At 34.0% G+C, this 26,375-nt stretch overlaps 1 pseudogene; it reads right to left on the bottom strand.

Moving 5' to 3' along the window:
• Window positions 1–23,742: 23,742 nt before the first annotated feature.
• On the bottom strand, window positions 23,743–24,458 carry LOC149580227 (NAC domain-containing protein 53-like; annotated as a pseudogene).
• Between the last annotated feature and the right edge of the window lie 1,917 nt (window positions 24,459–26,375).

Below are 26,375 nucleotides of genomic sequence, written 5' to 3'. Positions count from 1 at the left end.
ATGGTTCTATCTGGACATTATCATAAGTTCAACTAAGCATAAGTTTACAAATGTCTTGGAAATATTAAAATTAACATAAAATAGAGGAAATAATTGGCCTCATCATCTGCCCCCTAGTAAGTTTAATGCTTGTCCTCAAGCATTACATCTAGTCATTGATCGAAAGTCTCCAACCTTAGACCTCCCTCATCTGTTACTCCTGAAGGTGTAGTAGAATCATCTTGTTCTTTCCCAGACCTCCCTTCTATGATCCTCTTGCAACTTGTCAAGTTATTCTAAGTTGATGTCATATAGGAGCCAAAGGAGCATAGGTGACTACATTATTAATGGACACCAAAGTTTTGGTCTAGTCTTCCTTCCCAACTATATGTATTTTGGAGCTCCATGAAGGGCTACCACTAGGGTCATAAGGTTGTGTGGCTCTGACCTTCTAACTCCCTGGAGTAGTCTACCACATCTACATTTAACACCATCCATGGCTCTTTGAAAGAAAAAGTAAGGCATGTTATCATATTTTGCATATACCTTTGTTTTGGCCTCAAAGATTTTATTTCTTATCTCCTTTTGAACATCTTAATAGGTTAGCCTAAACCAATCCCTAGGGATTTCTTCTAGTTTATTGCTCTCTTATCTTAATGGCAAGGGTTTTATTCTATCCTCATCTCTGTAATTATTCACCTGTCTATCATAATTGACCTCATTGTGCATCAAGGACATTGGAGCCCTAAGGTGTATATCCCCTATGTAAAGTAAAGGATTCCATTGAGTTTCTATATGGATAATGAAATTATGCACATACAACTCACAGAGTAAATTTTGCTACCATGATGGAAGAGTTTGGTACAAACCATAGAATTCTTAAGCTAGCATAAATTCTATATTTTTGTCTTTGAGGGTCATCATTAGTTGGAATAACAGGAATTGTTCTTTTAAATAGATGGCATAGATCCTAGGTGGTGGCCTACAAGTAATTATTTGGTCAGGCAATTTAAGGGCATGACCCATATTTTTCTTTTGTCTTGCCAATTGTGCTTTTAATTCTGCAATTTCTTCACCTTGGTCTATTATTACCTTTTTCATTTCCTTTTTCTCTTCTTCCCATGGATTTGTTGCTAACACATGTTTATTATATAACTAGAAAAGAAGCATTTGTAAGGTAATTGGGCCACTTTCCACTTCCTAGTTATTTTTGTTCCTCTATTCCCTCCATGACCATTACAAGAAGCATGTAAATCATGTTTTCTTATAGGGAACTAAGGTAGTTTTTGAGAGACTAACTAGTGCATTATTGAGGCTTTTTCTTCTTTATGGCTTGGGTTATCATGTTGGCTTGCTAGGGAATTATTTTGGCATTTCATTCATCTCAACCTTACATTCCTTATCAGGGTTTTGAGGAATGTTTGTAATTTTTGGTTGGTTAGGGGAATTATATATGATAACTTGTACTAGATATTCTTCATTAGACTGTTTGGTGAAGTGGACTAGGTTTCTATAGACACTTTTAGAATTTACCCTCTCATTCTACGGCTTCTTTGTATAGTGGTTTCTTCAACCACCACAACCTTTTTCCTGATAACCCTTTTCAGTATCTCTGCTATAGGAGTGGCTACTATAGGAACCAACTTTGTTTTCTTTTTCTTAGAGACTGTAGGGTTTCATTTTTCTACTACTAGAACTGAGGTTTCTTCTGATAACTTTTGTTTTCTCTTTACTTAGGTAGAAGTAGGTACATTTCTCATTTGAGAGGGTAAAGGCACATTTTCTTGCAAATTTTCAAATTTTTCACCTTGGGTTCTTTTCTTAGTACTTGTGTCAATGGGGACTACATTATCTTCTTTGGGTTGTTCATTAGGGGCAATCTGAGGTTGTAGGGTTTTATGCTAGAAAAATTCTACCCATGACATAGGAGAGACATCTCCAAGAAACCTTTCTATGAGAAATTTGATTATGTCATGGTGAGTAACATAATTTTCCTTTCCTTTCTAGGTTTCCTCAGCACTAATGTATAACATATTGTACAAGAAGTTGGGGACATTTTTAGGAAAATTATGTCTTACATAACTGAGTAACTTAAAATGATGTGTAGGCAAATTATTAAATCTTCCTTCACAAGTAAAAAACCTAATAATATGCATGGCCAACTCATTGTACAATGAAAAAAGAGACATTCTTTTACACCCATGTTTAGTAATATCCAACGGAGGGTCACTTGGTAGGAAAAACTGGGTCCTAGCTGATCTGTCATCATTTGCATTGGAGTAGTGTTCTCCTACTACTAGTAGCCTGATTACTTCTACTATTCATTTCTCTATGGCAACAACTACCAATCCCCATAATTTTGCTTCACCTTCCCCAAATGTATGTATGAATTTAGTAGCTTCTTGTTCATCAAACTCTATTAGTTTCAAGGAATATCCTAGCTAGCCACATGCATTAAATCTTCTTACTACTTCTACATCTGAAAGTAAAACACTATATTCAACTAGTTCGCATCACTATAAGTGTCCTCCCATTTGTGCTTACTAATTTCAATCTCTACTCTATTTGCAACAATTACCTTCTTACCTTTTGTGAATTTTAGACTCTCATTTTTTTAAAAAACTACAGACCCTTTTCACATTCTTTTCTATGAATTTCCATCATGAGCAATAATGTGTATAAATCATAGATATGTGAGAATCACCTCAAAATTTAATTTGGGTCACATCTTAGTCTAACAATGAGGAATTATTTAGGAATAATGATATGACACTTGACACTTGTGCACTATGGCAACTAGATTTTAATCAAGCAAAGAAAGAGTACAAATTTTAAGATCTTTAATGAATAAATAAAAATGTCATCGGGAATTAGTAATCTTCCTTTCCCCCTACAAAACATGGAGAAGTTTCCTTACTTATCATACTTGGTATGAGGTATAGAACTAGCATAATGCCACAACAATATATTTAATGCAGTAATAGATATAACCAACAAAATCTATGCACTAAAAATGAATAAAATTTGAAAAGCTTATACTTGCCAATTTGATCATTGTACATGCCAGATAAAGGTGGAAAGAGTGGAAGAATGATAGTGACAACATAAATTAGTGAACTCACCATATTATTAAAAGCATTGTAAAATGATGACATGGAAGATGGGTGGGTGTTATAGAAAGAAATGAGATGGGTTGAAAAAGAAGAAATTAGAAAGTGAATAGAGAATTTGAACTTTATATTGACATAAAGTTTTTATTATGGGCATGCTCAAAGGAATTCTTAATAAAGAGTTGTAGGTAGAATGGTGAAACCTTCTATTGTAAGAAGTGTTACCTATTGTGCATTTAAAACTAGCTATTGAAATTTTTGCAAGAAGTCTACTTTCATTTGGGGTTGTTTATACAACTTTAGTCCATGTCCATTAACTAATAACTTGAAGTGTACAATTGTGGTTAACTGGATGACTCCAGTTGTATATACATTTCTTAATTCATAGGGACCCAACCATGGTGTCTACATCTTGCCTAGTATGTATTTAAATTTGGAATCATAAAGCAATGCTCAATCACCAATTTGAAATTTCTTACAATTAATGTGGGAGTTGTGCCATTGTTTCCTTTACTTCTGTATGATTTATGTGCATTCTAGAGACTTGTGCATTTCATCCAAATAATTAAGATGCAATAAGAACTCTCTCTATATTGAAAGAAGAACAATATTTAACTCCAGTGTGGTTCTTAAATTTTTGTGTTCAAACTCAATGGGTAGCATTGTTGCTTTGTAAATACAAAAATTCAAGTGGTGTGGACCCTATGGTAGTCTTCCATGTTGTTCTATATGTCCAGACAACTTCTAGTAGACTATTTCTCTAATCTCTATGGTTTAAATGAACTTTCTTTGTCAAGATGGCTTCTATGTCCCAATTTGTAACTTATGCTTGTCGATTAGTTTGACAATGATAAGGACTTGATTTCTAGTGTCTGATATTATATTCCTTCATGAGTTCTATGATCAAATTGGAAGTGAATTGAGCACCCTAGTCAGTAACAATTTCTCTAGGTACATGATATCAAGTAAATATTTGTTCATACAAAATTTTGGCAACTTTATGGTCACGAGCATGCTTCGTGGCTTTGACTTCGACCCATTTTGTTAGCTAGTCAGTAAATACGAGGATATATGATTTCCCATTGGATGGAGGATCTATTGGACAAATGAAGTGCATGATCCCATTTTTCAAATGGTGTTAACACCACTTGTGGATTGAGAGGCATTTCATCTATTTTTTTTGGTTTTCTCATCCTCTAACGTTTATCATACTTTCATGCATAATTGGTTGCATCTTTATGAAGTGTAGGTGAATAGTAACTAGTTGTTAAAATTTTTACCATTATTCTTTTTACTTCAAAGTGCCCCCGACATGATTCATTATGATATGCATGTAGAATGCCATATTCTCATCTTCTCGTCCACATCTCCTCATAACTTGATCAAGTCCAGTGTAAAATAGTATGTTATCAATCCAAGAGAGATGAAAGCTTTTCTCTACAAGAAACCTCTTATCCTTGTAAGAGAAATGTGTTGGCATTTTATTAGCTACAATGTAATTAGCTATATCTACATACCATAGGGTTTGGACAACAATATGAAATAAATGCTCATCTAGAAATGTATCATCTATCAAAGTAGTATCTTCTTCATCATGGTGGATTCTAGATATATAATCAACTACCACATTTTCTTTCCTACGTTTGTCAATGATTGTGATATCAAATTCCTACAAAAGAAGTAGCCATCTTGCTAACCTACCTGTAATGGTAGGTTTATTCATAAGATATTTGATTGTTACATGGTTAGTATGAAAAAATATGGGATAACTAGTTATATAATGCCAAAATTTGTTCAGAGCATAAATTACTACTAATAGTTCGTTTTTAGTCACTGTATAGTTCAACTCTGGTCCATGAAGGCTCTTACTAATATAATAGATTGCATTTTCAAGATGTTGAGATTTTTGTCCTAGGGCTACACCTATAGCATAGTCAAAAGCATCTGTATGTATTTGAAAGGGAAAAGTCCGATTGGGACCCCTGAGTATTGGTGTAATTGTCAATAGTGACTTGAGCTACTGCAAGGAGTCATTACATTCCCTTATCTAGGAAAATTCAACCTCTTTGGTAAGAAAAGTATAAAGAGGGCTAGCTATCTAATTAATTTTTTTGATAAACCTCCTATAATAGCTAACATGTCCTAGGAAAGATCTAAGTAGCTTTTTCTTTGTGGGAGTATAGAGTGTGAGAATTACCTCTACTTTCATAGGGTCTACCTAGATTCCAACATTAGAGATAAAATGTCCCAATACCATGCCTTACTGCATCATCAGAAAGTATTTCTCACTATTGAGAGACAGGTTGTGCTCTTCAAATCAGATTAGTACTTTGTTCAAGGTCTCCAAAGATTCCTAAAATGTGACACCAAATTTAGTGAAGTCATCCATGTATATCTCCATTCAATCATGTGATATGTCGACAAAGATGTTGATTACAACTCTCTGGAAAGTAGTAGGTGCATTGCATAAGCGAAATGGTAATATAGAATAGGCATACATACCCCAAAGACATATAAATAGGGTTTTCTCTTGATCTTCTAGAGCAATACTTATTTGATTGTATCCACTATTTCCATCTAGAAATGAGAAGTATTTATTTCTAGCCAAAGTATTCAAAACCTGATCAATAAAGGGTAAAGGAAAGTGGTCCTTCTTTGTGGCATTATTTAATTCTCTATAGTCTATACATATCCACCACTTTCCTCCTTTATTAGGTACAATAATTAATGCTGATACCCATTTGCAATCAAAGATTGGATAACTGAATCCAAAATCTAATAATTTATATAACTCAGTCTTAATTATTTCATGCAATGCTAGATTTATTCTCCTCTAAGGTTGATAGAGTGACAAGCTTCCATCATTAATGTACATCCTATGGATATAGAGTTTAGGGATCAATCCTATCATATCCTTATAATCCCAAGAAAAGTCTTTTTCATGCTGATATAGGAGCTTGATTAACAATTCTAGCTATGATAGGGACAACTTTTTGTTTACATGGAGATTATGACCAAGAGAAAGTTCCATAGTACTTGTTACACTTCTAGTATGAGACTTGTAGCTACTTCACTTGGCAATAATTGATCAATTATTTCAGGGCTTGCTGGGTAGACATAGTCTTCATAGGTGCATAGCTTTAAGATAGAACTTTCAACAATATCTTTGGCCACTATACACTCATTAGTAAGAATGTTCTATACTACATCATCTTCTTCTTGCATTTTCAAAAAATATTGCCTATGTAACATCATGAACTAAGCTAGAGAATTTAGTTCTTCCTCTTTATCTCCTAAATCTGGCCAAATAGGTTCTCCCAAGTCTAGTTGGGGTTGGGCAGGTGGATATAGCTCTAGCTTCCTTATGGTTTGACCATTTGAAATTGTCATACTTCCTGATCTTGAACTAATTTTAGCATTGTGGTGGCTAACCAGGGTCTCCCTAATATGATAGGATAGCTAGCAATTTTTACTTTGGGTGATAAGATAAGAAAATTAGTAAGGTGTTCCCATGAATCTAAAGTCACTATCACATCTTCTATGAGACCATCTAAAGTGATAGTTGAACTATCAACAAGTTGTAACACAATGGGAGTTGTTCTTAAGCCTTCCATACATAACCTATGCATTGTATCTTTACTCATTATATTTATTGCTGCTCCTAGATCAAATAAAGCATTTTTCATAGCATGTCCATTTATGATTAGATTAACTACTAGACTACTAGAATCTAAATACTTTGGTATCACTACCTTTCCTAACATGATATCTACTAATTACCCAATAATATGGATTTTTTGAGGATCTTTCTTCTTCTACCATAGCTTCTTAAGGCATGCTTCCTTAATAGCCTTTCCATAAACAGGGACATCTTTGATAGCTTGGGATAGAGGAATTTGGATGCACATTTTTTTCAGCTGCTCAACAATATCAAATTTCTCTTCCTGTTGGGATATAGATTTATCTTTATTTAGCCTATGTGGAAAGTGAGGATTTATGGTGGTATGGTCAGTAGTCTTGTTCCATATATTAGTTAGCAAGTTGGTATTTGGCAATGTAGCTTTCAGAAGTGGTGTTGTAGGAGTGTCAACAACTTTCGTGATAATAGGGTATTCTAGTATAGGCAAAGTTGTACAAGATCTCAAATGGATATTAGATATCTCTAGTGAATATGTAAGGCACTACTGAGTATTAGTAGTGTACATTTGCTGCTATTGTTGCTTGTTGTTTGGATTTGGTTGAGACTAAGTAGGCAATTGGGTTGGCTTAGGATTTGTATTATTTGTTGCATGAAGTGGCATTATTATAGGTTGTTGGACTGGAGTTGGTAGTTATGGGTTACCAGGATTTTGGTTAGGCCATTGTGGAGCCCACCCCCCCCCCCCCCCATTGGTTATTTTTCTACCAATTTCCTTGTGATGGTTTCCACTGGTTGTGCTGATTTTTCCACTAGTTATTTTTCTGATTGGGCCACTAGTTATTTTGCTAGTTAGGCCACTAGTTGTTTTGCTAGTTTTGCTAGGAAGGTTGGGTTTACTAAAAAGGATTCTGATAGCTTTGGTTTTACCACTAATTATTGTAAGGATTTGAAAATTGTAAAGGATCTTGAGGCATACCTTGTCTTGAAGCCCGTGGTTGACGTTGAGCAACAAAGAACACTTGATTATTGTCCCCATCTATCTTCATGTACTTAGTTGGTAAATGGTGATTCTCTAGGTTGGCTACCAACTTACATGCATAGTCTTGCTTTTATTTGTGATAGTGAGGATAGTACTCTATCAATCATGATTCAACTTCTACATGTTTTTTCTTTGCAATCATTATGTTGAGATGTGTATTGACATCATTTATTATGTCCTTCTTGAAATTTGAGAGTAGATTAGAAATCTCAAGCTTTGAAATGCCTTGACTAATCCCTTTAGTTGTTATGGACTGGTATCCTCTACCTTTCTTCATAGTTGACCTTGAATAGTTATGATAAATTTTCTTGAGGTCATGGGTATGTGCAAGATCATGGTGTGCCAAAAAGTGGCAATGTGAAAGAAGTAGAGTTTGAAAACGTCTAAAAGCATTTCAAAATTCACTCTGACTTTTTTCCACCCATCCTAATACCAAACCTAGAAAGTAGGCCCCCAACCCTTATCAAGTATCTGATTTGATATCAAATACCTAATATTATTAGATATATGATATATTAGGTATCTGATATCAAATTGGATACCTGATAATTGTACTATTATTTTAAAAAAAACACAACCTGAGGGTTTCTATTTTGATAGTGATATAGCATTTTTCGAGCTCAGATATCTATTTTTTAATCAAATACACAATAATAGGTTTTTCCTAATGTTTATAATCAATTTTAGTATAAATTTATAAAAATTTATTATAAATTTGTTGGTTTTAGTTTAATTTGTTAGAATTTACATTTTTTTTATAGAAATTATTAAAATTTAAGTTTATTTTTAATATAAATTATGTTTTGCAAATTAATAGGTATGGCTGACCAAAATGATGATACTGAGGCAAGGAATATTGTTCCTCGTAACCCCACCCCCAACCGAATGATCTAGTACCCCTAAAAAATCATCCACCAAATGATCCTTTACCCCCTCAAAATCCTCCTTGAAGTGAGGATTTGATATTTAAAAATCTCACCAAATTGAGGGCTTTGTGAACAACATATAATACTATACCTGCATTGGCTCCTATGTTATCCATGTTAAACACCATAATGGATAACATTGAAACACTTACCGAGGAAAAAAATGTCGCTCTTCATTGGTATGAAAAAATACATGACATATTTGATGATGGGTTGGACTATGATGAGGTTGCGGCCCTTAATATAAGTAAAGATTATTTGGTTGCCCTTTTTGTGAACCCAAAAACTAGTTTATCAGTCGACCGCAAAAATCCCAAACTATCAATTAAATGGTGTACAAATAATGCCATACATGCAAAATTTTGGGATTATTGGTGAATAGTTTTTGACATCCCTCCACATAGCAATTTAGAGGTGCCATTTTATTTCATAATAAAATTGTATGTAGAATTTGTGTTGAAACTCGAGGTGAACTATTGGAGCATGAAGCCCAACAAGGGTGTAGGGCTAGGAGCTCGTCAGGATAGACCCTCTTCCCAACAAAAGAAAGTTGGCACTTTTGTCCCCCCTACTAATGTCTCCCCCCCACCTCGAGTGTAACATCCTAATATTATTGCAAAGGCTAGCTCTTAGACCATTAGAGCCATCCATAAACTAAGCAACATATTGATATCTTAGGCTAGGTTCGTCCTGCCTCCCTCTGCCATGAGTTCATCATCAGCTAGCTCATCATACGTTTTTGTGCCTCATACTTACATTACATGCAAGAATATTTGTTTGGGTCCAATAGGTGATCTTCCTAAGTATCAGTTTGTATTAGATGAGGATACACTAGATGCATGTATAGAGGCTACAGACCTTGATGCAAGAGAGGAGGTGCATGTAGAAGCATGGACTCCTTCTATGTAAGTATCTGTTTACATTTTTTTTTATGACATATGCAATTTAAAGTTAATTATTATAATATAGTCATTTTAATTTTTAAGCCATACTGACATATACATGTATGTGATCTTCATTCATGTTTACTTGATGACTAAGGAGGAGTTGAGATAGGTTGATGATGCCATGCTCTTAGCTATTTCATTTGGCCTTGAGACATCTATGGTACATTATGTTGTGTTCTCATTGTTTTTTCTATTTGATATTGTAGCATATATGGTTTCTAATCTTTCTTTTATCTTGCAGGTACCACTTGTCCCTAGGGGACAAAGTGCAAGGGATGAGCTAGGACCCATTGAAAAAGGAAAGGTAATTAGATGCTTTCTATTTGATTAAATATCAATGCATTCTTGTAAAATGTTTTTGATAATGAAATATAATTACATTCTTTATTGTATAGGGCATGGCTACTAGCGATGAGCCTATGCAAATTCCATGTGATAGATGCTCAGGCATTTCCACTCACACTAAGAGCCCCATTGTATGTATAAGTATCATTTATTTTTTATTTTCTTTATCTTAATAAATAAATTCAAAATTGATTTTCGTGATATTAACAACTACTATTTTGTATCTCATAGGAAATTCCTAGTGCACACGAGGTTGGATAGGATATTTTTGTATCTTTGATGATGCAACCACTATATCTTGAGGAGGAGCCTACACTAGCAAGTTGTAGTTTGAATGCTTGATTGAATATGTTATAAGTTTAGCATGCTATGAATTATAATGTTATAGTTTAAGTTGTAGATTCATCTGACAAACATATTTGAACATACACATGCAACAATCAATGAGGTACAAGCATTGTCGAGGGCATACGAGAGGACTCCTAACTGGTGCAGGAGGTTAATGAGAGAGGTATTTATTATGAAATTTTAATAGTATAAAATATCATTAAAAAAATATCATTATGCATTTGAGTAATTCAAGTAAGATACAAAGAATCATATAAATTTAGTAGTCTAACTTTGGGTTTTCCATTTTTGTTTATGAGGAGGCATCTGATCCACCTAGTGCAGTGAAGAGGCTACATTTTGATCATCCACTAGCAACCTAGGATAGTATAGTTGTCATAGGAGGCATCATGAGACATTTTGAGATGTCATATGCCACATTGTTTACATTAACATTGATATTATACACATTTTGATGGTGTGATCAGCCACATTTTATACATGGATCTATGTATTTTGATATATATTTGTCTAATTTGTCTATGGATACATGAACTTTGATATATATATTTGTGTAATTTCTCTATGGGTACATGTATTTTGATATATATTTTTTTCATTATGTGAACAATGATATACATATTAATTAAGTATCTAGAATTGTTCAATTTATCTTTGATCGTGTATATTGTTCATGTTAATGAATATCATTAATTTTGATTCAAATGCAATAATTTGTGAATAACATTTTAACAACCTTTATTATCAAGTTTGGATGCAATGTTTAATTTGAAGTGCTATCATGACATAAACACACTTGGTAACCTCCTACACAAGGTTCACATAACTCTAAATTTGATTTTAAACTCCACCTTCAACCTTGAAACTAACTCTTGGCTTCAAATATAATCTCAACACACTCAAGGACTCCACTCCTCAACTATGGATTCTATTCCCAATCACAAACTCATTCCTAGACTCATAATCTTTGATAACTAGCCCTTCACTCTATTACTATCCTCATACTATAACTTTTCAATTTCAACATAACCTCAAAATATCCCAACTTAAGAGACTTGATTGGATCAAACCTTTTTAACTTGGTTCACTAGTACCATATCCATATGAATAACATCTATACATTTCTCATATTGATCAGATTACCCATACTAATCCACTTAACAAAATTGGCTTCATTAATGCATGCTATCATTTCACACCTTATATAGGTGTTTCCAACCTTGTATGGTCATGCTCAAACCCCTAACTGACTCTTTGCACTCATTTTCACTTTGCAAGAAAAAGTTGCCAAAGTTGCAAAATTGTAATTTTTCAACTTTTGCAATTTTTAGAAATTTTTTCTATCACTTTAAATTCTTAATTAGATGAGTTTACTAAAATTGGTAAGGGGTTATTGATAGCCTACACAAGCTTCAAGTTACGATGCTCAGAAGATTGACCTCAAAATGTACTTAGAACACCTTGGAGTCTCCTCGATATAGGGTGGTTGTGGATGATGGATGATTTTGTGACCAAAAAAAGGGTGTCATTAGGGTTCACCCACCCATCTACAACTAATGGCATTGACAATTTGATCCCAAGATCTGTGGTTTCAAAGTTACGCTGTGGTGCACCTATGAACTAAGGCACATCGCAAGTTTTGGCATCAAGCGAGATCGCTGTGCCGAATCCAAATGAAACATGATTTCTCCAAATGGGATAGGTTATTTTATGCCTCAACATCAGCATCCTATAGGATTCAACATTTCATTGATAGCCCACATGAGCTTCAAGTTATGACCCTTGGAAGATTGACCATGAAAAGCACTTAGAGCACCTTGGAGTCTCCTTGGTATGGGTTGGCCGCAGACGATGGATGGTCTTCATAGCTAGAAAAAGGGTATCACTAGGGTTCACTTTACCATCCAAAGCTAATGGCACTAATGATTCGATGCCAAGATCAATGGTTTCAAAGTTATGCTATGGTGCACCTATGAACTGAGGCACATAACAAGTTTTTCCATTAAGCGAGATCACTATGCCGAATCCAAATGGAATGTGATCTCTCAAAAATGAGATAGGTTATTATAGGCTTTGGCATCACCATCCTATATCATTTAACATTTCATTTATATCCCTCATGAGCTCTGAGTTACGACCCTCAGAAGATCAACCTTGAAATGCACTTAGAGCACCTTGGAGACTCCTTTGTATAGGGTGGCTACAAATGATGGATGGTGTTCATGGTCAAAAAAAGGGTTTTAATAGGGTTCACCCACCCATCCAAAGCTAATGGTGCTAATGATTTGATTCCAAGATCATCGATTTCAAAATTATGTTGTGGTGCACCGATGAACTGAGACACACTATGAGTTTTGGCATCGAGCAAGATCATTGTGATGAATCCAAACAGAATGTGATCTCTCAAAAATGAGATAGGTTATTTTAGGCCTCAACATCACTATCTTTTAGAATTTGATGTTTCATTGATAGCAAGGTGGTCATGGATGATGTGTTGGTGTATTATAACATTATAGGTTTTAAATTATCCCAATGAGAATATAGTAAATCTAGGGGTAGCTAACTCCCATCTTAAAAAACTATTTTAGACATGGAGTCAACTATAAGGTTAGACCCTTCTTCTACTTCAGGCTCTGCAAAACCCAGGTGGGTGAACCTTAAATCCAATTAATATGGTACTAGTGCAAAACATTTTCCTAAATCTAACAAAGTAGATAACAAAGCTTATATCTCCTAATAACTCATGCAATGACATAGATCTATGGTAGCTAAATGCAATTCTATAAAATTCACAAGCTGAGTAAGGGGTTAGAATTTTTCAGTTCTTCAACATGAAAGGGGAAAATATTTAATTAATGATGTTGAATTCAACAAAACCCCTAATATGTAGCAGCATAAACAAGTGATCTTATAACTGATCAATGCCTTATCTATTGGGCAATTCTATGAATCAAATACATACATATGGATATCTAATACTTGTCCATATATTTAGATATCTAATCTATCCATTGACCTTGTAAATAGACATCTGTGTTCAATCTAAATCTCATTCTTACCTGATATCCTCATTAGTAAACTTGCAACCCTATTGATTTCCCTAAAGCATTTACATAACCCCTTGAATTATAAGCAACAATGAAACAACATACAACCTTAAGGGACTGCAACTAAAACCTAGGCTCTTTGTTCAAAGATCATAAAACATTGAAGATTACTAATAAAGGAGACAAGATTTAAGATAAAACTCAACACTTCTTGTTCTTTGTATTGATTTCCTTAAAATAATACATTCACATGCCTAAAATTAAAACATAGAAAAACCCCTAATAGATCTGAACTATCTACATTATCTTCCATACTATTGTTCATACTAGAGAAATTGTTGAAGAATGTAGTGTCACAGTATTGGGAATACATCAAAACTGTAACCAAAAATGGTATCACAATAGTGAGTAGGTTTTTCTCCAAAAAATTGGAACCAATGGAATGAGAAAGAAAGAGAAAGATATAGCAGGAAGTGAATTCTCAGATCTGTTGTAAAGATGACATGTGTCCACTTAGAATTCTTTCCTAAGAAGATAAAAAACCTCTCTCTACCCTCTCTCTATAACTGCATATCAAATCCCCATCATTTTTCTTCAAAAACCAAGAAATATCTGAGATATTTGGTTGAAAAGATAACTAATTTTGATGCCCAATTTGAAACTAAAAGCCAAAGTAAAAATCAATTAAATCACCTCAAACCTACCCTCTAACCAATTTTGATGCTCAATGGTGAAAATTACTAATTCTACTGAGAAAGTTCTAGAATTTACAAATTCTCTTATAACTCAAATTGGTGAGTAGCTATACAAAAAATGACCTCAGATTTAGAAAATTCAAATTGTTCTAGTTCCAATGGTATATTGGAGTACCTATTTTGAGCAAAAATTACCCTTGTTATGCCCATTTGAAATTCAGGTTCCCAACCATGGCTTTGCATGACATTTTACAAAATTTTAACCCTTTGAAAGGTTTGAACTATACAAAAAATTTTGACTTTATTTTAAAATTCGATGACTGCACATTCAGGGAAAAACATTAATAATAAACCTTTTTGCTTTTGAAAACTCCCTTCACTTTTCATTTGTGTCAAACCTAGTTTGACCAACCTTGAAATGTGGCAAGTTCTAATTGGTTCCCTTTTTGCACACTCATCCAACCCCTCCATTTGGGTGCCACATGGCATCACTTGATTCATCCTTCTCATCATCATGTCAGCACACCACCTCATCATGCCACATCATGGTCGCTATGTCACTATGTTAACTAGTGTCCAACTTCGCCTTAGCAACATAGTGACATATGTTGGATCTGCCACATGTCACTATCATGTTCATTGTTGCAACCTAATTGCAATGTCACAACCTACCTTGAAGTCTATACCAAATGGCACCTTGTGGTTGGTCCAAAACTCCACATCATCATCACATCATGGTCGCTACTCCACATACTACCACTTATCAATTTTCAGTTTTTTGAATACATCAAAGAAGGACCCATATCTTACCTCATCAGATGTCAAGGTCTTATGGTAGGTTGTTATGCCACTACTAGAAAACCTTGCCATTTTTTGAAGGTGACATAGTGCCTTGCAAGATTTTCAAGTTTTTTGAACGCTCACTGATGTCATCTCTATCATGTTTGTGCATTCAAAATTTACTTCTTTTTGGTTGACCACAGGCCCCACCTATGCATACCAAAACTTCCTTGGCTTGTAAAAGCTAATGTCTTTAAGACATCTTATGAAGTGTGTTGATTAGTATTTAAAGACTTCAAAATATCTTCTCCCTATGAATGTGGGATAAAGGCTTCCATTGTATTTTTTTAATCACTCCACTCTCTTCATCTGGTCTTTCTTGCCTACTTGTGGTACCTTGTTTGCTTCATATTCCCTTTTTCTTGCATGGCGAAGTGCCTCCAAATGGCTTCTTTTAGATTTGTTTCTACCATTGATTATGGATGTCCCCTATTACTATTTGAAGATTGTCTAACAAATGAAGTGAGATCTTCTCCTTCTAGGAAAATCACTCCATCATTACCATCATCATTAGTATCATCCCACTCTTCCTCTCTAAATGGATCCCCATATTGGTCCCCATTCGCTGGACCTGGTCTACTATTCAAGAATTTGAAGAAATTGTACAATCTTTCCCAGTTGCCTTCCAGTAACCTTTTATAGTTTCTTGATTTGTCTACCAACAATTAGGATATTTTCTATCTTTAGGGCCAAAAAAGTACCATTCCAAGTCTCTACTCTGCAAATGAGGTTTACCAGGAAAATCCTAAGGCTCGCACATGTATATGTCAATTTTTGCAATCACATCAAAATTAAGTGGATGGCTACAAATTCTTCTCTTTAGATAATAGACAACAAGCTCCTCCGTGGTGGGGTGAAAATGGAATCTAGGTAATAAAGAAACTCACCCCATTTGATTGATGGTAAAAAATGATAGAAAGTTAATATATGCACTTCCCTACAAAAATCTTCACAATATGTTGTACAAAATAATGAATGTAATATGCACTCTCCTACACACAATCTCAACCCTAAAACTCTACCAGACAATTCTAATTTGTCTACAATAAATTGATCACCAAAATAATCGTCCAACATAATCCACAAAGCAATTTTGTTGATAAGATATTATGCATGTTGACAATATCTAAAACAAAATCCAGGTAATAAAGAAACTCACCCCATTTGATTGATGGTCAAAAATGATAGAGAGTTAATATATGCACTTTCCTACAAAGATCTTCACAATATGTTGTACAAAATAATGAATGTAATATGCATTCTCCTACACACAATCTCAAACCTAGAACTCTACCAAATAATTCTAATTTGTCTACAATAAATTGATCACCAAAATAATCCTCCAACATAATTCACAAAGCAATTTTGTTGATAAGATATTATGAATGTTGACAATATCTAAAACTCTGCGACTTTGAGAAATTGTTGAATGATTTATCTATATGTGCAAAATTCAAGCCCCACAAATTTCACTAACTAAGCTCAACTAAACCTTGAGAAAAAATATTTTAGGCCAAATATTCAGCAAAACAAATTAATTCTTCATAATAAGAGAGGTATGTAGTGAAATTTGAAGGCAAAACATCTCCTTAGGTCATATCCTTTATCATACACCAAAGCAACAATATTGTACACATAGAAACTTTCCATGTACATGTAAGGAGTTTTAACTTTGTCTTTACTTATTGATCATTTCAAACCCCATAGCATCTTATCGATATGATCGAGATAGCCAAGCCTCAAAGTAGGTCTAGCTAAAAAAATTTAGTTTCCAAACAACTGAACTGCAAAACTGATCCATTAACCATCTCATACTAATTAGAAAAAATTTTGGTCACTAAACCATCAATTAAAGATCATTTTACTATTAATCAGCAACTTGTTGACTTTGTGCCAAGAGGTCCTTTGACTGGCCTTAAAAATTAACTAGAACACCTAATCGGGCTCTGAAAATTGGCATATTGATTCTTTGTTCTACATACTTGCACCCTGTCGGATCTTGTCTCATGAAAAAATTGGGTTCAAAAGATATTGACTGTCAAAGTTGCCCTTTTGAAACTGCGTGCAAGAAAACTTGTTAGAAAATAATAAATCGCATTCGGATTTGGCTTTGAAAATTGGGTAGCCGGACACCTGGGAGGATGAAAATTGGGGAGTTAGTTCATTGTCATGACAAGAGTATAAATTTGGGATTTGGAGTCATGAAAAATAACTAGGCATAAATGAGAGTAGTCAAAGTGGGCTACTCAAATTTGCAGACTAGAAATAATGGCAAAAAAACATTTTTTGCAAATGGAATTGACCTGGGAAGTTGTGCAAAAAAATTCATCAAAAATTACAAACTGGCACACTCAAAGTATTTTTAGAGCACAACATAGTATTACAATCCATTCAATTGGACCTATTATGGATTTTGGTTATGACATCATGAACAGGGGTTTTGACAAATCTGCATTTCTTGACACCAATAAAAAGTTACAAGTTGCATTTGGAATCGTGTTTGAAAACTGATCAAATGTATTCATCATAAACTCAAACTTGAAACATAACAATTCTCTGACCCCTAAAATATGATGCAATGGGTATTTTATCATTTTGATCAACTAGGAAAAAATTATAGCAATTCAAACAGGGCTTCCTAGAATTCAAAACTAATTGCATCAGCATGACTTTGATAAATGACCAACTTTGAGGGATTCAAAACCTAGTCAAATGGATTCAAAATGAATCAAAAGCTAAACCATAAGCTCTTTGGTATAGACACTAAACACTCCCAAATTATTAAGTCATGAAACATTACTAGGTGCAACATATTCAATTGCAAACATAGGCTCCTATTGCTATTTGACACTTTGTTGAAAATGCATAATTGACAATTGCTCAAAATGGGACTTAAGAAAATGACTCAAAATGGCAATTTAACTTCATGAAACACATAGACACATTGAATTCAAGGTGTTAGAAACATTAAACACCTTTTAGGGCTCTCAGGTACAGCTAGGTACATATGCATTAAAGGGTGCTCATAGGGCTTAATTTTCTCAATGGTACTCAAAATTAGAGCTTCCATTTTGAGTCCCAATAGTGGCTTTGTCTATAGATTTATGTCCCTTGAGAGCATGGAAAGAATTTATATCTCTAGGAGAAGTAGACCACACACCCAAAATAGGAAAAACTTCTCTCGAACAGCTTTATTGAAAGCAAGAAACAACTACCTACTTTATGTACACACGATGACCCCATGCCACCGAACTTCAACAAAAACCTTAACCTCTATCATAAATCTAATTTTCATCTAAATGTGCATGAGGTAAACTGAAAATATTTCTTCTATCAATTTCACCAATCATCTCAACATTCTAAATCAACTTAGTTGGCAAAATTGAATCTACAACTACACTTTCATAATGCATATAACAACTAGCTTAATTTTCTGCAACTTGCTCATTATGAAAGTTCTAATCAGCATGCTCAAACATACCATACTAAAACTAAAACTATTCTTTATTAAATGAATCATGCATCCTATCAGTCTCAAATATGAAGGCATCATATTCAACATGGGGAAAAGGATCACTCATACCTAGAAATTGTGTATCCTTATGCATAATCGAAGAGTACTCATATGAGCAATCAGACTTGTACTCACACATGTCATCAATGTTAGTATCTACAAATAATATAGGATCCTCAAATGGTCCTTTTAAATCAGCAAATGCATTAGTCACCATGTTAGAGTATTCATCATAAAGCTTGCTACAAGGTGCATGCTTATTTTCAACAACTTCAGCAAACACCTTATTATCAATCTCACAAGATGCAACATCATAATCATTTTCACTGTCATACTTCGAAGAAGAACAATCTGACCTCTTAAATTAGTAAGACAAGGTATCATCATTAAACTCATCCTCAACTAAATCTAAAACTTCCATGTGCTCTTCAAAAAATGGGTTGATAGCTCCATGTAGTAATCCTCTTTGAATGTTTTGACAAAAGATGGGATGATCATCATTAGAATTTTCATCATATAAAGCATTATCATACACTTTAAACTCATTACCCATTTCATTTTCATGAAGACTTTCAGCATGTGAAGAAAAATCAAAACCTTATGAAGACTCAACATCCACTCCATCAACAAAGCATGTAGAAATTAGATCCATGTTTTTCTCATTGTCTTCATCAAGGTGATTCAAATGTCTTGCAAACCAATCATCATTAAGTGCTGATGCATTAACCTTAGAATAATTTGCATATTGTTGGCTACTAATGCATACCTCCTCAAGACATTCACCTACACAATTAGGTAATCCGTTCTTATAGATAATCCCTTTTTCTTCATATTGTGTAGACAAGTTTTCTTCACAACTTTCAACCTCAAACTAATTTGCACAATTTTGAAATGGAACTTCACTTTCAGATTTAGAAAAAGAACTTATACCTTTACTTTTGTAAGAGTACTTACTTTTGTCATTGCTTTCTTCTTACCAATTTGCATTTGATTCACATGAAGATGAACAAGCAACAACTCTCGCCATTTTCTTCACATGATGCTTCTTCACAATATGTTGGATCCACAAATTCACCTTCATCACTTGATACATAACTTTCAACTTCTTTGTCCTTGTACTGAGATGAATAACTTTCCTCTTCATAGTTTACAACATTCTCAGAAAATACATATTATCGTTAGGAGATGAAACAATTAAATTTATTTATTTCCTATTTAACTAATCCAGTGAAGTAACTTTATCATCTATTGTGGTGATATTATAGAAATGTGCATTTAATTCAGCAAGAAGGGAATAATTTCTCCTTTGCAACAAAGAGAATTTATCTTTACATGTTTGTAATTCTGAAATTTCAGCAAGATTTTTTACAATAGCAGGGGTACGCCTTCTTATAACTCCATATTTTAGATTGCATTCAACATCCATTGCAATTTCAAAATCCTAATATAGACTTCATGGTTGTTTATCCCTCAGTAAGAAACCCAACTTCTAGCCCAATGTGCCCAAATAAATAACTAAACAAATTTGATCATGGGGTCTACAATTTTTAGGGATATCCATTAATGTTTTAGAAAATCTGTTATTAAATCTTGGGATCAATTCATCTTGTTCAATATGAATTTCCATCAATCTATCCAACATTAATTTTACATCTACCCACCCATCAAATTGTTCAATGAAGGATGAACTTAACCCATCCCATGTAGAAATTGAAGCTGTAGACAAGCATGAGAACCAATCTCTTTCATCTCCTTTTAGAGTCTACACAAACAACCTCATCCATAAATCTTCATTGTACACAAAGTCATACATCAAGTCAGAAAAATATTGGACATGCTTCTTCGCTGACTGGGATTGATTCCTATCACACTTTGGCAAGTACCCTCTGATTCCATTAGGTATCTTATTTGGGAAACTAGGTATTCCATCATAACAAAATGACACATATCCTTTGATATTTAGAGATCTATAATTCTCACTAACTGGTTACATACTTGATGAAGGGAAATTTGACATTCTTCAAACTTAAAACTCATTCACCATTAGTACTTAGATTCACAACTTGCGGCAGATCTAAAAATACCTTCTACCAATTTCAACTTCAAACATACTTGAAAATATAAAAACACTTTTATTGAATCTACCTCTCACAAAGTATGTTGGAATGTACCAAACCAATCTCCTATTTAGTGCTAGAAAATCCACTTGATGGAGAAACTTTGTAAAGCTTACTTTCATGGAAATAAAATCATATGAAACTATAAATACCTTTCAATACTAATGCCTACAACTACTTCAATGCTGGAAATAATAGCCAATTAAGATCTTATTTGGATTTAGTAACACTTGCACTACATCTCACCTAATTCTTTCACCCATTGTCAAGAACTTGAGATGAATTTTTCAAATCTACTTTCTGGCTATTTTTTCCATCAAAATACCTTCAGAAGCATTAGTGTAGAGATATGACTTTGAGTCACCACTCACTTAGTGAGAAAAGATTTACCAAACTTGCAAAATATAACAAGCTGGTCCATAATTTACAATTGTATTTGAAACTATATACAACACTTCAAAATTTCACACTCTTGACAGCATGAAAGAACTTTGACATTGATTCTAAATTAGGACAAAATTTTATCAAAATGCCAAATGACTTTGATACTATAATTTATTTAATTCAGTCAAACTTCTCCTATCAATGAATAAGAACACTGGGTAACATGAAACTTCAACAAGGAAATAAGAAACACCTATTGCTATATATTTTCCATATCTGATCTATGTCATACCAAAGATTTTGGTTCTTTCTATATGAAACTCCCCAATGAAGTCACCATTTTGTTGGTGTTTTAAAACATTATAGGTTTTAAATCATCCCAATGAGAATATAGTACATCTAGGGGTAGCTAACTCCCATCTTCAACATACTATTTCAAACATTGGGCCAACTATAAGGCTAGACTCTTCTTATACTTCAGGCTCTGCAAAACCTAGGTAGGTGAACCTCATATCCAATTAATATGGTCCCAGTGCAAAATATATTCTTGAATCTAAAAATGCATATAACAACCCTTATATCTCCTAATAACTCATGCAATGACATAGATCTGCAGTAGCTAAATGCAATTCTATAAAATTCACAAGCTGAGTGAGAGGTTAGAATTTTCAGTTCTTCAACATGAAAAGGGAAAACATTTGATTAATGATGTTGAATTCAAAAAAACCCCTAATATGCAGTAGCATGAACAAGTGATCTTGTAACTTATCAATGCCTTATCTATTGGGCAATTTCATGAATCAAATACATACATATGGATATCTAATACTTGTTCATATAATCAAATATCTGATCTATCCATTCACCTTGTAAATAGACATTTGTGTTCAATCTAAATCTCATTCTTACTTGATATTCTCATTAATAAACTTGCAGCCTTGTTGATTTCCCTGAAGTATTTACATAACCCCTTGAGTTATTAGGAACAATGAAACAACATATAACCTTAAGGGACTACAACTACGACCTAGGCTCTTTGTTCAAAGATCATAAAACATTGAAGATTACTGAAAAAGGAGACAAGATTTAAGATGAAACTCAATACTTTCTATTCCTTGTATTGATTTACTTGAAATAATACATTCATATACCTAAAATTAAAACATAGAAAAAACCTAGTAAATCTAAACTATATGTATTATCTTCCATCTTGTTGTTCATACAAGAGAAATTGTTGAAGAATGTGGTGTCACAATATTGGAAATACATCATAACTGGAACCAAAAATGGTATCACAACATTGAGTAGGCTTTTCTCCAAAAAATTGGAACCAATGGAATGAGAAAGAAAGAGAAAGATATAGCAGGAAGTGAATTCTTGGATCTATTGTAAAGACCACATGTGTCCACTCAAAATTCCTTCCTAAGAAACTGAAAAATCTCTCTCTACTCTCTCTCTATAACTGCATATCAAATCCCCATAAATTGGCCTCAAAAAGAAAGAAATATTTGAGATATTTGGTTGAAAAGATAACTAATTTTGATGCCCAATTTGAAACTAAATGCCAAAGTAAAAATTAGTTAAATGACCTCAAAAGGAAAAATAAACTTTTCAAAATCATTTTTCTCCATTGCCAAGATTCAACAAGCTCTCAAACCTACCCTCTAACCAATTCTAATGCTCAATGGTGAAAATTGACCATTCTACTAAGAAGGCCCTGGAATTTACAAATTCTCTTATAACTCAAACTAATGAGTAGCTGTGCAAAAACAGACCTCATACTCAAAAAATTCAGATAATTCTAGTTCCAACGGTATATTGTAGTACCTATTTTGAGGAAAAATTACCCCTGTTATGCCCATTTGAAATTTAGGTTCCCAACCATGGCTTTGCATGACATTTTACAAAATTTTAACCCTTTGAAAGGTTTGAACTATACAAAAGTTTTAAACTTTATTTTAAAATTTGATGACTACACATTCAGGGAAAAACATTAATAATAAACCTTTTTGCTTTTGAAAACTCCCTTTACTTTTCATCTAGGTCAAACCTAGTTTGACCAACCTTGACACATGGCGAGTTCTGATTGGTTCCATTTTTGCATAGTCATCCAACTCCTCCATCTAGGCACCATGTGGCATCACTTGATTCATTCTTCTCATCACCACCTCATCATGCCACATCATGGTTACTATGTCATTATGTTAACTAGTGTGCAACTTTGCATAAGTGACATAGCAACAGCTGTTGGATTTTCTACATGTCACCATCCTATTCATCATTCCAACCTGATTGCCATGTCACAACCTACCTTGAAGTCCATATCACATGGCACCTTGTGGTTGGTCTAAAACTCCACATCATTGCCACATCATGGTTGCTACTCCACATACTGCCACTTGTCAACTTTTAGTTAGCTGACTACATCTAGGTAGGACCCACATTTTACTCCACCAAATTTCTAGGTTTTTCGATAGGTTGCTATGTCACTACTGGAAAGCCTTGCCATTTTTTTGTGGTGACATAGCACCTTGTCAAATTTTCAATTTTTTTGGTCACTCATTGACATCATCTCTATCTTTTTTGGGCATTCAAAATTTACTTCTTTTTGGCTAACCATAAGCCCCACCTGTGCATGCCACAACTTGCTTGGCTTGTAAAAGCCAATGTCTTTAAGACATCTTATGAAGTGTGTTGATTAGTATTTAAAGACTTTAAAATATCTTCTCCCTGTGAATGTGGGATAAAGGCTTCCATTGTATTTTTTTAATAACTCCAATTTCTTTGTCTAGTCTTTATTGCCTACTCATATTACCTTGTTTGCTTCATATTCAATTTTTCTTGCATGGTGAAGTGCCTCCAAACGACTTCTTTAAGATTTGTTGCTGCCATTGATTGTGGACGTCCCCTGTTACTATTTGAAGATTGTCTAACAGCTAAAGTGGGATATTCTCCTTCTAGGAAAATCACTCCATCATTACCATCATCATTAGTATCATCCTACTCTTCCTCTCTAAATGGAGCCCCATATTGCTCCCCATTCTTTAGACCTGGTCCACTCTTCTAGAATACTTGATAGAGAGAAAAAGAATCCTGAATTATATTTGAATACTTTATATCCTTATCTTCAAGCCTATACTCATGCATCACCTAGTTTGTCCTTTCTCTTTGTGGAGCACATCTTGTGTAAAATACTAAAAAAAAATTCATGCCCGCTATTTGAGAATTTGAAGAAATTGTATGATCTTTCCCAGTGGCCTTCCAGTAACCCTTTATCGTCACTCAATTTTGCCTTGAACCATTAGGATATTTTCTATCTTTAGGGCTGAAAAGTACCATTCCAAGTCTCTACCCCGTAGATGAGATTTACTAGGAAAATCCCAGGGCTCGCACTTGTATATGTCAACTTTTGCAATTACATCAAGGTTAGGTGAACAAATACAAATTCTTCTCTTTAGATAATAGACAACAAGCTCCTCCTCAGAGGGGTGAAAATGGAATCTAGGTAATCAACAAACTTGCCCCATTTGATTAATGGTCAAAAATGACAGAGAGTTATTATATGCACTTTCCTGCAAAGATCTTCACAATATACTATACAAAATAATGAATGTAATATGCACTCTCCTACACACAATCTCAAACCCAAAACTCTACCAAACAATTCTAATTTGTCTACAATAAATTGGTCACCAAAATAACTATCCAAAATAATTCACAAAGCAATTTTGTCGATAAGATATTATGGCTGTTGACAATATCTAAAACTCTGCTACACTCTAAGAAACTGTTGAATGATTTATCTATATGTGCAAAATTCAAGCCCCTCAAAATTCACTGGGTAAGCTTAGTAAAACCTTGAGCAAAAATATTCTAGGCCAAATATTTGGCAAAATAAATCAAGTCTTTAGAATATGAGAGGGATATAGTGAAATTTCAAGGCAAAACTTCTCCTCGCGTCATATCCTTTATCATTAACCAAAGCAACAATATTGTACATATAGAAACTTTCCATTTACATGTAAGGCGTTTTAACTTTGTCTTATTGATCATTTCAAACCCCATAGCATCTTATCAATATGATGGAGATAGTCAGGCCTCAAAGTAGGTCTGACTAAAAAAAATATCATTTTTAAACAACTAAACTGCAAAACTGATCCATTAACCATCTCATACTAATTAGAAACAAGTTTGATCACTGAACCATCAATTAAAGATCATTTTACTATTAATCAGCAACTTGTCAACTTTGTGCCTAGAGGTCCTTTGACTGGCCTTAAAAATTCACGAGAACACCTGATCAAGCTCTAAAAACTAGCATATTGATTCTTTGTTGTACATACTTGCACCCTTTTGAATCTCATCTCATGAAAAATTTGGGGTCAAAAGATATTGACCGTTAAAGTTTCCCTTTCAGGACTGCCTACAAGTAAACATGTTAGAAAACAATAAATCGCGTTTGGATTTGGCTTTGAAAACTAGGTAGTTAGACACTTGGGAGGATGAAAATTTGGGTGTTGGTTCATTGTCACGAGAAGAGTATAAATATAGGATTTGGACTCATGACAAATAATTGGGCATAAATGGTGAGCGGTCAAAGTGGGCTACTCAAATTTGGAGACTGGAAATAATGGTAGAAAAACATTTTTTGCAAATGTAATGTACTATGGAAAGTGTGCAAACGGATTCATCAAAACTTACAAACTAGAACACTCGAAGTATTTTACAGTATAACTCAGTGGTACAATCCTTACAATCTTACCTATCATGGATTTTAAGTTATAACATCATGAACAGGGGTTTTGACAAATCTGCATTTCTTGACACCAGTAAAAAGTTACAAGTTGCATTTGGAATTACATTTGAAAATTGATCAAACGGATTCATCATAAGCTCAAACTTGAAACATAACAAGTCTCTGACCCCTAAAATATGATGTAAAAGGATTTTTAGCATTTTGGTGAACTTGGTCCATATTATAGCAAGTCAAATAGGGCTTCCCAAAATTCAGAACTAATTGCATCAGCATGACATTGATAAATGACTAACTTTGAGAGATTCAAAACATAGGCAAACGGATTCAAAATGACTCAAAATTTGAAACATAGGTTCTTTGGTATGGTCACTAAACACTCAAAAAGTGGTAAGTCATGAAATGTTACTTTGTATGAGATATTCAATTGCAAACATAGGCTCCTATTGTTGTTTGACACTTTGGTGAAAATGCAGAATCGACAATTGCTCAAAATGGGACTTCACCGAATGACTCAGAATGGAAATTTAACTTCATGAAACACATAGATGCACTAAATAAAAGGTGTTAGAAATATTAAACAACTTTTAGGCCTCTCAAGTAGAGCCAGGTACATATGCATTAAAGAGTGCTCATTGGGCTTAATATTCTCAATGGTACTCAAAATCAGATCTTCAATTTTGAGTCCCAA

The sequence above is a fragment of the Cupressus sempervirens genome, chromosome 1, assembly GCF_028749045.1.
Source record: "Cupressus sempervirens isolate cs-2001-9-10 chromosome 1, ASM2874904v1, whole genome shotgun sequence".
In the NCBI taxonomy this organism is placed as follows: domain Eukaryota; kingdom Viridiplantae; phylum Streptophyta; class Pinopsida; order Cupressales; family Cupressaceae; genus Cupressus; species Cupressus sempervirens.
The sequence above is the reverse complement of the archived record's forward strand: the minus strand, read 5'-3'. Positions and strand labels throughout refer to the sequence as shown.